We start from the raw sequence: 14080 nt of genomic DNA on the forward strand, positions 1-14080 counted from the left end.
CTATACAGATTTTTGTGCGATTTTCACTTTTGCTTAGAGGATCTCGTGAGGAAATTTTCCGTAGGGTCAACTTTTGCTTAGAGGATCTCGTGTGGAAATTTTCCGTAGGGTCACCAATAATAACAATTCTATATTCTTTAATAGCAGGAAACTTGTGCTAGGTGCGCAAAAGAGCATTTTTGAGATTCAGCTTGTAGCTGCCTAAACCGATGAAACGAAATGGCGTATGGCTTTTAGTGCCGGGAGTGTCTGAGGACAAGTTCGGCTCGCCAGGTGAAGGTGTTTCGATTTGACTCCCTTTGGCGACCTGCGCGTCATGAGGATGAAATGATAATGAGGACGACACATACACCCAGTCCCCATGCCAGAGAAATTAACCAATGATGGTTAAAATTCCCGACCCTGCCAGGAATCGAACCTGGGACCCCTGTGACCAAAGGCCAGCATGCTAACCATTTAGTTATGGAACCGGACGCCTAAACCGTTAAAGATATAGGAAATAATTTTAGAACATAAGAAACTGTACAAAAGAGTCCTGGAAACGAAATACCTATCTTTTAAAGGCCGCCCACAATAACGGTTTTTATATGTTTTAAGACTAGAAACTCTGCACTAGGTACAGGGAGAGCATTCGTAAGACTTATTCCCTTAAAGATATCCTCAGACTGTATGTGTAAGAGTTATCAAGTATGAAAAGTTCTATGCGCTAAACTACTTTTGTATAATGAAAATCCACAGTCAGTTTCCAGTCATTCGACCTGGTCAGGAATGGAATGAATGAAGCTCCCATCTAGCGGAGAGGATAAGAATTATGCCGGCTGCCGAAGCCTGTCGCACTCCTCTGGGGCAATGATTAATGGACGACGGGTGAAATTAAATGATATTGGAGAGTGTTGCTGGAATGAAATATGACAGAGAAAACCGGAGTACCCGGAGAAGAACCTGTCCCGCCTCCGCTCTGACCAGCACAAATCTCAGATAGAGTGACCAGGATTTGAACACGGAACCCAGCGGTGAAAGACCGACGCGCTGCCGCCTGAGCCAAGGCGGCTACTTGTGTATAAATAAGCATTAAACTAAAGAGCTACAGTACACGTTTGCAAGTTTCGCCCACCTGAACATAATTACTATACAAACCTCTGTTTTAAAACAATGGCTAATGATTGTGGCCATATCAATCTCCATGCAGGAGGGGACAAACACAGAAGGTAATGTTAATAACCACGAATAATCACATTCCAGCTTCTGTATTTTCGAAAATGCAATAACTCGCCATTGACAAACATCAACAAAAACAGCTGCGTACATTTAACATCAGTCAGCATTTGGAAGTATTATCAGTAAAGCCCGGATTTTTATGCAGTAACAGGTTAGATTGCAAACTAATTTGGTTAGTAGGAAATGTTGGCCACCCACTCTTCCATAATGTAGCAAGAGTAACATAAATTATAGGGGTTCTGATGGGCCGTACCCCTCAAGTTCATGCAAACCCCATTGCATAATCGTTGTGAAGGTAGACTATACTGGCTACCCGCTTCAGTAAGTTTGCATTCTAACCTATTAATGCATATAAATCCGGGCTCTAATTATCAGAAAGTTTCATTTAACCTCCGTCTGTCAAGGTTTATCGAAGGTTTATTCAAATCAACTTCACTGCAGTGTCTTAAACTGGTACACTTTTCTGTTCCACGTAGCGTTTTTTTCTACGTAAGTTGAAGTACACAGTAACATGGAATCGCAAAAACTGGTCGATGCGGGTTGAGCCGCGTGTAAAAGCTCGCGGCAATAACGTTAGTTTACAGCATCCTTCATGGTCTACTATATTACATCACTGTCTTCTCAGTGTACCAACATCACGAAGATCCTGTTCAAATACATAGAAAAAAACACTCTATAATTTGACAATGTTTTAGTGGTTATGTTATAACATGAAGGAAGATATTTCAACAACTATTTCGTAAATAACTTTATCTAATTTATTTTAGAGGCCTGTGTATTGGAGAAAATATGAATTCGACGTAACACCACATAATTCGCAATATTTGTGCTCGTTTAAACAATTCAGGGGCTACTAATCTATACACCATAGTCATCTCCATGCGCTTCAAAGACGCGCAATGATTTAATTTCGTGTGGCTATTTCTAGCCGAGTGCAGCCCTTGTAAGGCAGACCCTCCGATGAGGGTGGGTGGCATCTGCCATTTGTAGGACACTGCGTGTAATGTGTGGTGTGTGAGTTGCAGGGGTGTTGGGGACAGCACGGACATCCAGCACCCGGGCCATTGGAATTAACCAATGAAGGTTAAAATCCCCGACCCGGCCGGGAATCGAACCCGGGACCCTCTGAACCGAAGGCCAGTACGCTGACCATTCAGCCAACGAGTCGGACACGCGCAATGATAATACCAATATTTACTATAAAAATGAAAACGAGGAAATTATAACTATTCTATTTTTTATTTTTATTTTTGTTATTTGCTTTACGTCGCACCGACAAAGATAGGTCTTATGATGACGATGGGACAGGAGAGGCCTAGGAATGGGAAGGAAGCGGCCGTGGCCTTAATTAATGTACAACCCAAGCATTTGACTGGTGTGAAAATGGGAAACCACGGAAAACCATTTTCAGGGCTGCCGACAGTGGGATTGTACATAAACTTGTTTCTCCCCATAGAATTGATATTTTGGTTCGTTTTTATTATATCAAATTATGTACGCATCTTGTGCAACGTGCACTTCTTAGCACTCACATAATTTAAGCCATTCAGCTAACGCCGCATGCTTAAACCTTTCCAATTATTCAGAAAAAGTATCACATAATTTTCGAGTTGCACACAAATTCTTTAGAAATGGCACAAATATTTCCCCACGTGATTTCTGATTTCTGATCATAACATCATGTAGCATGTAGCTCACATACCTCATTTAGATCCCTCTGAGTATCACGGGCGTAATGTAGCGATGTGACGAGTCGAATAATTCGTCAACTCGAGTCACTCGTATTCGGAAACACTGCCAACTCGAGTTTGGACTCGAGTTGGCGAGTCGACCGGGTAGGACAGGGAGAGCGAGAGAATCGCAATGTGTCCTGAAAGAAGCGAGTAAAGGGAACTCGAGCTGACGAGTCGGGCAGGGAGAGCGAGTCAAGAAGCCGAGGCCATCGCTCTGTTGTCTGTCTCGTAAAAGAGGCGAGTGATGAAATTCGAGTGCTCTCTGTGTGCGCTGAGATTACTCGAGTCTATGTTATGGCTGTGAATATACAAGTTGCACATTTTAGGCATGAAAACGAAGACAATTGTATTCGCAATAGGATAGTAATCGAGTAATGCATTTCCTACCACAAAGCACATACGTGTTAAATTAACACTACCTGGCAGCTAAAGAAAACAATGTTTAATAAATATGGAAACAGAAATACTGAGTTCTTCTCAAATGTAAACTAAATAATAGTCTCAACCCTTTGTGAAGGAAACTAATTCTATAACATATCATACCAACGCTAAAGGGAAAACGACTTAATCATTTGTAAAAATAACGTTAATACTGTATCTGGTTTCTTGCTTAGGTTAAGAATTGTTCAAAGAACGGAAAGCACTCGGCCGAACTCGGGGCTATTCGGCACATGTCGTATCTTTGACCTCGTGTAGCAAATGACGAGTTGAATACTCGTCAACTGAAGTAACTCGTAGTCGGAAACACTGCCAACTCGAGTCGGCGACAATCGCTATGTCTTGTGAATGAGATGGGATGTGCTACAGATATTCCAACTAGGCAAGGGGTGTAAGGGAACACGAATACATTTTTTTATTCACAGAGTTTACTCGAGTCCATGTTATGACTCTGAATATAGACTATAGGATTCTCAATTGAGGTACGAAAAATTAAAGTAATCGCACTCGTAGTAACTTATTCAAATAGTAATAACGAAATTTACACCAGAGATCATATACATGTTAGAGTAACACTGGTCAGCAGCTGAATAAAAAATCATTTGATAAAATGAAGGAGAAAAGCTCTGAATTATTCTTAAAATATAGTCTCAACCCTCTGATTTAAAAAACTAATGGATAACACTAATAATACTAAAACTACAGGAAAACTCTTAATAATGAAGAAATTGAATATCATTACGCACGCTTCCTAAAAAATCAAGCGGAATATTTTTGTTCTAATCATAGTATGTTCTCCTATTTATGATTTGCAGGCTGCAGCACACCAACTATTGAAAAATAAAATTTTGTTTAGTGACAGTCTGTTTCGTCGCTCATTTGTGACCATACCAGCCTTGGAAAATAATCTTTCGGATGGAACAGAAAGCACTCGATCTCACTCGGGTTGATTCGGGCGAATAGTTCGTATCTCTGACACGGGCGACTCGGGAACGAGTCAACGAGTGAGATCTTATCGCAGTCGGCCATGGTTCATGTGGACATACGTCGATTTCTTTACTCGAGTTACAACAGGAAGTCACTCGAGTTGACTCGAATACATGCTTGACTCGAGTTAAACGAGTTAAAATATTCGACTCGTCACATCACTAGCGTAATGTCGATCTTCCACTCCCCAGATCATGGGTTAAAAACCGGCAAAGGTAGGCCGATGTTTTGAAGGCAGAAAACAGTCCAGTCGGCATTCCATCGACACGTCGAAGGTCTTTGGTGACATGTTTGGTATTTACCCGACAAAATTAATTGAAACTCAGCCATAGATCGCATTAGAGAGATACGGTTTACTCCGCCATTGGGCAAAGTACAATAGAACTTCGAAATTGGCCCTCAGGCATCTTAACTTGCGCAAAATAAAAATTCCTGCGCACGGTAGTTGAGGTCATATTATTATTACACAGCTCATACAGCTCCTTGACCTGCTAAGACGAGTGCTACCTACGTCACTCTGGAATCTCAAATGCCACTAGAATGTACACAGTGCAAGCGTGAAAATAACAGAACAACAGGAGGTTCAGTGAGTAGAGACAGAGCATAGCAGTAGAGGGGCTGGACGGGTTCTAAAACACCTCGTCAGCATTTTTGTGCTGAGTCAGCACCCGAGGTCATTGACCCTGCCAAACGTCATTGACCCCATGACGTCACGACCACGTTCTATTGTTTACAAACAAGGCCACGTGCACCTTGATGCCACCTTGACAGGTCCTAACCTTACTTTTTGTGAAAAAGTGAATGTGGCTAAGCTCAGTACTGCCCTCTTAACCACATGGGCGCGGAATTTGAATAAGTGACAGCTGTCAAGATGACAGCTGGAGTCTTGACAGGTCCTAACCTTACTTTTCTGCAACGTGGGGCGCGGAATTTGAACAAGTGAACGTGGCTAACCTCACTGTTACCATCTTGACAGGTCCTATTTTTGCCACGTGGACTCGGAATTTGAACAAATGAACGTGGCTAACCTGACAGCCGTCATCTTGACATATTCTAGCCTCGTTCACTTCTTTTGGCGCGGATTTTGAAAACGTGTGCATGGCCAACCTCACTGCTGTTATCTTGACAGGTTGGCGCGTAACTTTTGAATAAGTGAACGTGGCTGACTTCACTGCTGCCATCTTTACAGGTCTTAACCTGGTGCACTTGTTTTGGCGCGGAATTTTGAACGATCCCCTAACCTCACAGCTGTTATCTTGACGGAATTTAGCCACGTGCTTTTGACAAGCGGAATTTTGAACGACCCTAACCTCACTGCTGTCATCTTCACGGGACGGCACTTAGCTACGTGCTCGGAATTTTTGGAAAAGTGAACGGTTCCCTAACCTCACTTCTGTCATCTTAACGGGACTTAGTCACGTGCTTTCGTGAGGTGCGGATTTCCCGACACTGTCTTGCGGGGACCTAACCTCAGAGGTCTCTAGTTTTGTAGCAAGCTGCCCTTCTCGAATATCTTGGAGGGGCCTAACCTTAGAAGTCTTTATTTTAAGGCTAGTTGCCCTTCTTGACATATCCCTTCCCAATGTGTCTAAGGACTATACTTTTAAGGCTAGCTGCCCTTCTCGGCATGCCCCTTCCCAACACCATCATAGAAGGGCTTAACTTCAGAGGATTATAGTTTTAAGGCTAGCTGCTCTTCTCGACATGCCCCTTCCCGTTACTATCCTAGAGCGGCCTAAGAACACTAGTTTTAAGGCTAGTTGCCCTTCTCGACATGTCCCTTCCCCCGTTACCATCTTGGATGGGGCCTAAAGACCCTAGTTTTAAGGATAGCAGCCCTTCTCCTCATGTCCCTTCCAAATACCATCTTAGAGGGTCTAACCTGAGAGGGCCGGGCTGAGTGGCTCAGACGATTAAGGCGCTGGCCTTCTAACCCCAACTTGGCAGGTTCGATCCTGGCTCAGTCCGGTGGTAGTTGAAGGTGCTCAAATACGACAGCCCCATGTCGGTAGATTTACTGGCACGTAAAAGAACTCCTGCTGGACTTAATTCTGGCACCTCGGCGTCTCCGAAGACCTTAAAAAGTAGCTAGTGGGACGTAAAGCAAATAACATTATTATTATTATTATTATTATTATTATTATTATTATTATTATTAACCTCAGAAGATTGTAGTTTTAAGGCTAGCTCCCTTCTCGAGATGCTTCATTCCGACACTACCTTAGAGGGGGCCTAAGGACTCTAGTTTTACGGCTAGCTGCCCTCCTCTACGTATCACTTTCCCGTTACTATATTGGAGGGGCCTAAGGACCCTAGTTTTAAGGCTAGCTGCCCTTCTTGACATGTCCCCGAACGATCACTCACCTCACTGCTGTTACCTTGATGAGACTTAGCAACGTTCCTCCTCCCCTTGACAGTTTTACCGTTATCTGACAGATTCCCTCCTGCGCTAGATGACCTTTCCACTTAACTATTTTTGGAAGAAGCCTAACTACTCCGTCGCTAAGGCTTTACGTCTCCATCCAACGCGTGACCTCCCTACCTGAAACAAGATAAAACATGTTGTTAATTAATACTGTTACAGAGGATAGTAAAATGCATTCTGCTGTTCCCTCTACGAAGAGCATTAATTGTTTTATGTTTAGAACATACATAGTCTGTTGTTAACTTACAGTAAAGATTTGAATAGGTAGCATACATTTCCATCGTGTTCTGAATAGAAAAAATACTTACCTTGATTATAAATGTGTGTTTGAAAGAGGGTGCGGTATCTTCCTGATAAGAACAAGAGAAATTGACACGCATTCCCATAATTGCATGGAATAAAACTACCTCTCTCTCCTTATTTTGCGAATATATAATCAACTTTATAATGTAAACAGAATAAAAGAATATGGATTCTAACTCTGATCTCTCTCTCTCTCTCTCTCTCTCTCTATCTATCTATCTATCTTTCTCTGTTCAGCATTAGAATTTAAAAATACATGCATCACATGGATTTCGAACCCTGAAAATCATGGATTCGAACCCTGTTCTCTCTCTATTCATTGTCACAATTTAAAAAAATCACTAATACATGCAACACGTTGAATCGAACCGTGATCTCTCTGATTAATGGTAGAATAAAAATACTAAACACATAGAAAATCAATCTCTCTATTACTGTGTTGCATTCGAACACCGATCTCCCTGATGAATATCAGATTAAAAGAAGAAAATCTCTAACACAAGAAAAAATGTGTATCACGGGAGAAAAAGTAAGTTTAGGACCTGTCAGGATGCCAGCTGCCATTTGTTCAAATTAAGATGGCAGCAGTGAGGTTAACCACCTTCACTGTTCACAAAAATAAGGATAGTGCCTGTTAAGATGGCAGCTGTGAGTTTAGCGATGTTCTCTTGTTGAAAAAGTGAGGTTAGGGTCTTGACAGCTGTCAAAACAAGTGCACGTGGCCTTGTTTGCAAACAATAGTACGTTGTCGTGACGTCATGGGTCAATGACCTTTGGCCGGGGTCAATGACCTTGGGTGCTGACTCAGAACAAAAATGCTGACGACGAGTTTTAGAAGCCGCCCAGCCCAGCAGGTACACTTTATGTTGGCGACCACATTGCTTTGTCCGAATGAATGTTTCCCTTTTCGAAATGGTTTACTAAATTAATAAAAGTGTACGATAACTAAATAAAGGAAAATTTGTGGTATTTGATATATTTGATAATTTATTATTTTTTTCTTGGTCCTTTTCCCATTTTCTGGAATCAGGCTAGATTCCCTTCTTGACGCAAACCTATGTGGAAGGATGTACAGTATTTTGTGTGTTCGTGTGGTGGTTAGTAGTGTGACGTTTTGTGATGTATGTAAGTAAAGATGTGTATGAAGATGATCGCAAACCTCCAGTCCCTGAGGTGGAGTATTAACCAAATGCGGCTAAAATCACCGGTTTGGCCGAGAATCGATTCGGGGGCTCTATGAACCGAAGGCCACTACGCTGATCATTCAGCGAAGGAACCATATATTTAAGCATATGCTGTATTTAAATAATAATAATAATAATAATAATAATAATAATAATAATAATAATAATAATAATAATAATAATAATAATAATAATAAATTCTATTTAGCATAATAAGATGAAACATTCAAGTAAATACTGATCACTTCACGCAGTATCATCCTCCACTTACTGCCGTCTTACGACTGACGTGGTCTATGTTCTGACCTTCCAACTCGGGGCATGAAGAACTATGGGCACAGGCTCGTGGCAAAACCAGAGCAAAAGCCACAAGTAGCTGTGTTTGGCACGGCTACTCTAAAGAGACGGGCGTGGCAGGTGGTCAGCATGATGACATCCTCAGTCGTATTGCTTGGCGCTCACAACCGAGTCCGAGATATCTCTTATCATGCAGCTCCTCAGTTAGACTAACGCAAACTCAGTAAACCCCGTTCCAGTGCTTAGTCTGGGAATACAATCTTTGTTAAAATGTTAAATCAGTCGGAAAATTGTCTGCTTAAGAGCTGAGAGAGTTGGGGTCTTCATGGTGAATTCATGTCCCAAATATTTTATCGTCTTCATACAGGAATTGCTGGCCCACAAGGATTATAATGTGCCGAGAAGTGAAACCCGGACTTCAAGGTAAGAGTAGGACACAGCACCACTACACCACGGAGCTGATCATAGAACCATCACGAACGTCGCATATTTGCTTGTAAACAAAGTTCTGTAGCCCATGTGTCACAGGTGTGCTTTATTAACCTGGAAGGACATTGATCAATTCTTCGTCAGGATTTGAAAAATAAAATTCGATTATTAGAGACTCTGGGATTCACTAAACCTATAACATAAATAAGTACTGAAGATAGTCAAAACCTTTAGCTTTCACTCTTCCAGCGGTCTTCACGGCCTCTACGGAGAAAATTGTGTTTTCAATTCAATTATCGTCGAGCTTCTGTTTCAGCATTCTGTAATCTAATTCTGTAGCGAGTATGTACTTACAGTAGGCGCAGACGATAGAGCTCTCGCCGTCTGAGACAAAGATAGCGTGTTAAATCCCGGCTCAGTCTGGTGGTATATGAAGGCAGAGATACACCTGCCCCGTGTCGCTAGGTGTACCGGGAATTAAAAGAAATCCTATACTACAAAATTCCCGCACCTCGGCGTCGGCGTAAACGGTAAAAATAGTTAGTGGGACCTAAAGCCAATGATCAGCGCGAATCAGCTAAGTTGTACACTTCCAGTAACTTATAAAATGTTAAAGTATTCAAAATATGTCCATTTTCCACTGATCTGTATGGAAGGCTGTCATCTGCATGGTACACTGCCTATCAATTTTTACCTGGTCTTTTCTTAAAGGATTTCAAGAACTTGTAAATTTACCGAAAATCTCCCTTGGTAAATTATTCCAATCCCTGAACTCTCTTGCTTTAAACGAATATTTGCACTAGTTTCTCCTCAAGAATTCAAATATTTTCATACCACTTAGATTTACAATTGGTTTTACATCGCACTTTCTCAGATAGGTGTTATGGCGACGATGGGACAGGAATGGGTTAGTTGTGGGAAGGAAGCAGCCGTGGTCTTAATTAGGGTACAGCCCAGCATTTTCCTGGTGTGAAAATGAGGAAACCACGGAAAACTATCTTCAGGGCTTCCCGCAGTGGGGGTTCGAACCCACGATCTCCCGAATGCAAGCTCACAGCTTCGCATCTCTAACCGCACCGCCAACTCGCTCGGTATACCGCTTAGTTGAGCAGCTCGATCCTATACTCCCTAGTCTTACCACCCCGAAGATTGCAACATTGTTTTAACATTAGTCGTTGCCAGAACAAATCGTGGTGCTTTCCTTTGCATCTTTTCCATTTCTCGAATCAAATAATCCTGGTGAGGGTCCTATACACTGGATCAATACTTATGCGCCCTCTCCACATCCTTACTGCAACTTATGACCCTATGAAGAGATCTGTATCCCTTATGTACGATCTCCTTAATGCACATACCTTACTGAAGATCCTTCCTTATATTAACACCTATGTGCGGAAGCAGTTCCCATGAGGTAAATTCACACCATCAAAGCAGTAATTAAACCTCTTCCTCTCGGTGAAAATTACAACCAGACTGTTCACCCTGTCTATCAACATACCATTGTTTGCCGTCGATATCACAACGTCGTGGGCTTTTTGCTATTTCTTACGTTCCTGTAACTTTTTTTTTGCTAGTTGCTTTACGTCGCACCGGCACAGATAGGTCTTTTGGCGACGATGGGACAGGAAAGGGCTAGGAGTGGGAAGGAAGCGACCGTGGCCTTAATGAAGGTACAGCCCCAGCATTTGCCTGGTGTGAAAATGGGAAACCACGGAAAACCATTTTCAGGGCTGCCGACAGTGGGATTCGAACCCACTATCTCCCGAATTTCCTGTAACTTAGTTATTACTCTGTACAGTATGGCATCATCCGCAAAAGCCTTATCAGTGATTCCAGTACTTTACTCATGTCATTTAAATACCGGATGATTCACCAGCCCCTTATTTTTCGGAGATAGGCAACCCAAATAACGCGTATAAACTTTGTTTTCTTTGTGCTATTTGCTTTACGTTGCACCGACACAGATATGTCTTATGGCGACAATGGGATAGGAAAGTCCTAGAATTACGAATGTGGTTTCAACAGGACGTGGCTCCACCTTACGGATCAGCAGTCGTCCGGACCATCTTCATGTTTCATATCCAAATAAATGGATAGGAAGGGACGGACGCGTTCACTGGGCCGCCAGCTCACCCGATCTAACGCCACTTGGCTTCTCCCTGTGGGGTCACTTAAAGCAAGTAGTGTATGCACAGGAGCCTGAGGATACTGGTCATCTTCGACAACTGATCACCGAGGCTGCCAAGCTGTTACACCTGACATGTTACAATGTGCAAGAACGTCTTTAAAACAAAATTTCGAACACTTGTTACACTGAATATGCGGGGTACCCTACTTCGTTCCTACAGACCATCATACCTTAGTCCAACCTAGCTACGTAACAACGGGTAAAAACAGTCCTTTTCAGGACCAAGTAAAAGTTTACTCTTTGGAACAGGATGGCATGAGGCCATATAACAGTAACTGTATACGGCGTTAATCGAAAAAGAAAGGAAGGTGTACCAGCCTGTGAATCGAACCTACTACCAGACATCTTGGCTGATACCAAGGTAACTAGAATAAAAGGTGGGCTACTCCGGCGGTTGAAGGTTCCATTGGCTGGAGCACTATGACGTCACGCGATATGAACCAGAGCGAGTAAGGTACACAGTCGCAGTACAGCAAGCCTGTGAGTTCTTGTGCCTGTGAAATATCTTCTCAATCTTTCATCAAATAATAGTCTGGTTTAGTCCGATTCGATAAGTAACGGCACATCCAATAGATTTAAAAACGTGAAAATGCGTTAAATTTGTCACATGCTGGGTAGGTAGAACATCAACTATCAAATACATGGCATATAATACGATAAGAAATAAAATATTGCCATGCAACTCAAAATTATGAATTTATTTCCTGGCGAAGTAAATATTTGCATAGGAAAATATACATCATATCGCCATCTTTATGGAATTATATTAAATTATTAAAACGTACGTGTCAGGAGACTTAATTACTTGATGAACCAGCCTTCTTATTGGCATGTTTTCTCAGTGCTAGTTCCTTACTCTTTGCATTAGAATGCCATATCCTAATAAATGTCCTGGTCCTTACGTAGAGACAAATTATTTTGTCATGGAATACTGGAAATTTTGATTTAATAATATAAATGTTTTCATTACGTTTTTGCATCTGGATACAGTCTTACCGTGAAACACACCAAATGAAATTTCGAACTGGGCTATGTTTTTTAACCACTCATGACTGAGATGTGTGATGCCCCCTTTTGAAATAACCGAGATCCAGTAACAGGTCTCTTCTCGCACATTTTTGTCTCTTTCTTCGTATTTACTGTATATCGGATCACGGATACTGTATTATTTCACGAGCTTCGAAATATATTCAGAAATATAAGTTATTAGCACATAATAATGTTAATGTTATTGGATTTTACGTCCCACTAACTATGTATGTGAGCACCTTCACCACCGGACTGAGACAGGATCGAACCTGCCAAGTTGGGCTAATAAGGCCAGCACTCTACCATTTGAGTTTCTACTCAGCCCGGCTATTAGCACGTAACAATAATTATAGAAAATATGATTTTCATTCAGTCATTTATATCTGACACCTTTTTACCGTACGAGCTGTAATAATGGAGATATTCAAGAGTTTATTACAAAGTGTTTCAACAACCGAGCATTGCTGACGAAGAAGTAGCAAACTAACAGGCTATGACGGTTGTTGTCGTTATTGTCTTCATAATATGCAAAATAATAATAATAATGTTATTTGTGTTACGTCTCACTAATAACATTTACGGTTTTCTGAGACTCGAGGTGCCGTAATTTTGTCCCACGAGAGTTCTTTTACGTGCCGACAATTTATAGCGCCACACAGGTTTCCATAATATGTTGATTGCATTTTAATCAGTACAGTGGTTCTACTTCAGACACTTACAACAAGAACACTGTTCACGTAGTGAACCACTATAAAATTATTATCTATCCGTGATCCGATATACAGTAAATACGCAGAAAGAGAGAAAAATGTCGGTCGGTCGGTCGGCCGGTCACTTGCTTTCTTGGCTTACGCTGCGTGAACCATCAACGATAGACCCCAAGTGTAAGCGTACGAATTGTAGAGCATAGAATCCTCTACAAAATAGTCCGCGATCGCACATACCTATTTCCAACCGGCTGCCCTCTAAAAGCGATTTTACGGTATAGTACGCGGTAAAAAATAACTCCTTAAAATTAAATAAATATTTCGATATTACCCTCGAGTTCCTCATCAAAATAAATTGGTTGGTCTCCTCCAATATGTTATAAGGATTATAATAACCTTGTCAGGACATTATTTGCATGAATGGTTCAGAAGTTATGACCATTTTAGACTATAGTGGTAATACGTGTCAGCAGGACGGGCGAGCGCTGTCTCATATCACGTGACGTCACGCAGAAAGCGGCCAGGGAGAGAAACAAGTGAGCGCGATGCGGGAAGAGACCCCCCCTGGGCTGATACAACAGCAGTGATGCGTGATTCAGCCATCTTAGCTACTGCGAGCCGTGGTGCAAGGCGAGCACGATGTAGTCCTTATAGACAATTCTTGTCCAAACGTAACTGGATCATTTTATACATTCATTGTTTTGACTATTCCAGCAGCTCTCATTTTCGCCAGTTGTTTCCCATTATCTACTCTATCAAAAGCCTCGGATATGTCAATAAGGGTACAGTTCATATGATCTTCTGAATCGAAAATATCTGCTGAAATCCTGGAAGTTGAGCCTTACTCGAATAACCTTTCTTCAAGTCAAACTGATTTCTATAAAACTAGTCGGTAATTTTGTAAACGTGTCTAATGTAATCAGAAAGATTGTTTTCCCGCGTTTTACGTGCAGTGCATGTCAAGTTGACTGGTATGTAGTCATTCCCTTCATGTTTATTACCCTTTCCCTTGTGCGCTTCGGCTACTATAGAAACTCACGAGTCATTTGGTATAGCTACTTCATTCAAACACTAATCAGATAAGTACTTCAGATATGTTACTATATCCCAAATCATTGCCTTTAGTATATCCCTAAAAATCT

Source organism: Anabrus simplex, chromosome 1 (genome assembly GCF_040414725.1).
Source record: "Anabrus simplex isolate iqAnaSimp1 chromosome 1, ASM4041472v1, whole genome shotgun sequence".
Taxonomy (NCBI): Eukaryota; Metazoa; Arthropoda; class Insecta; order Orthoptera; family Tettigoniidae; genus Anabrus; species Anabrus simplex.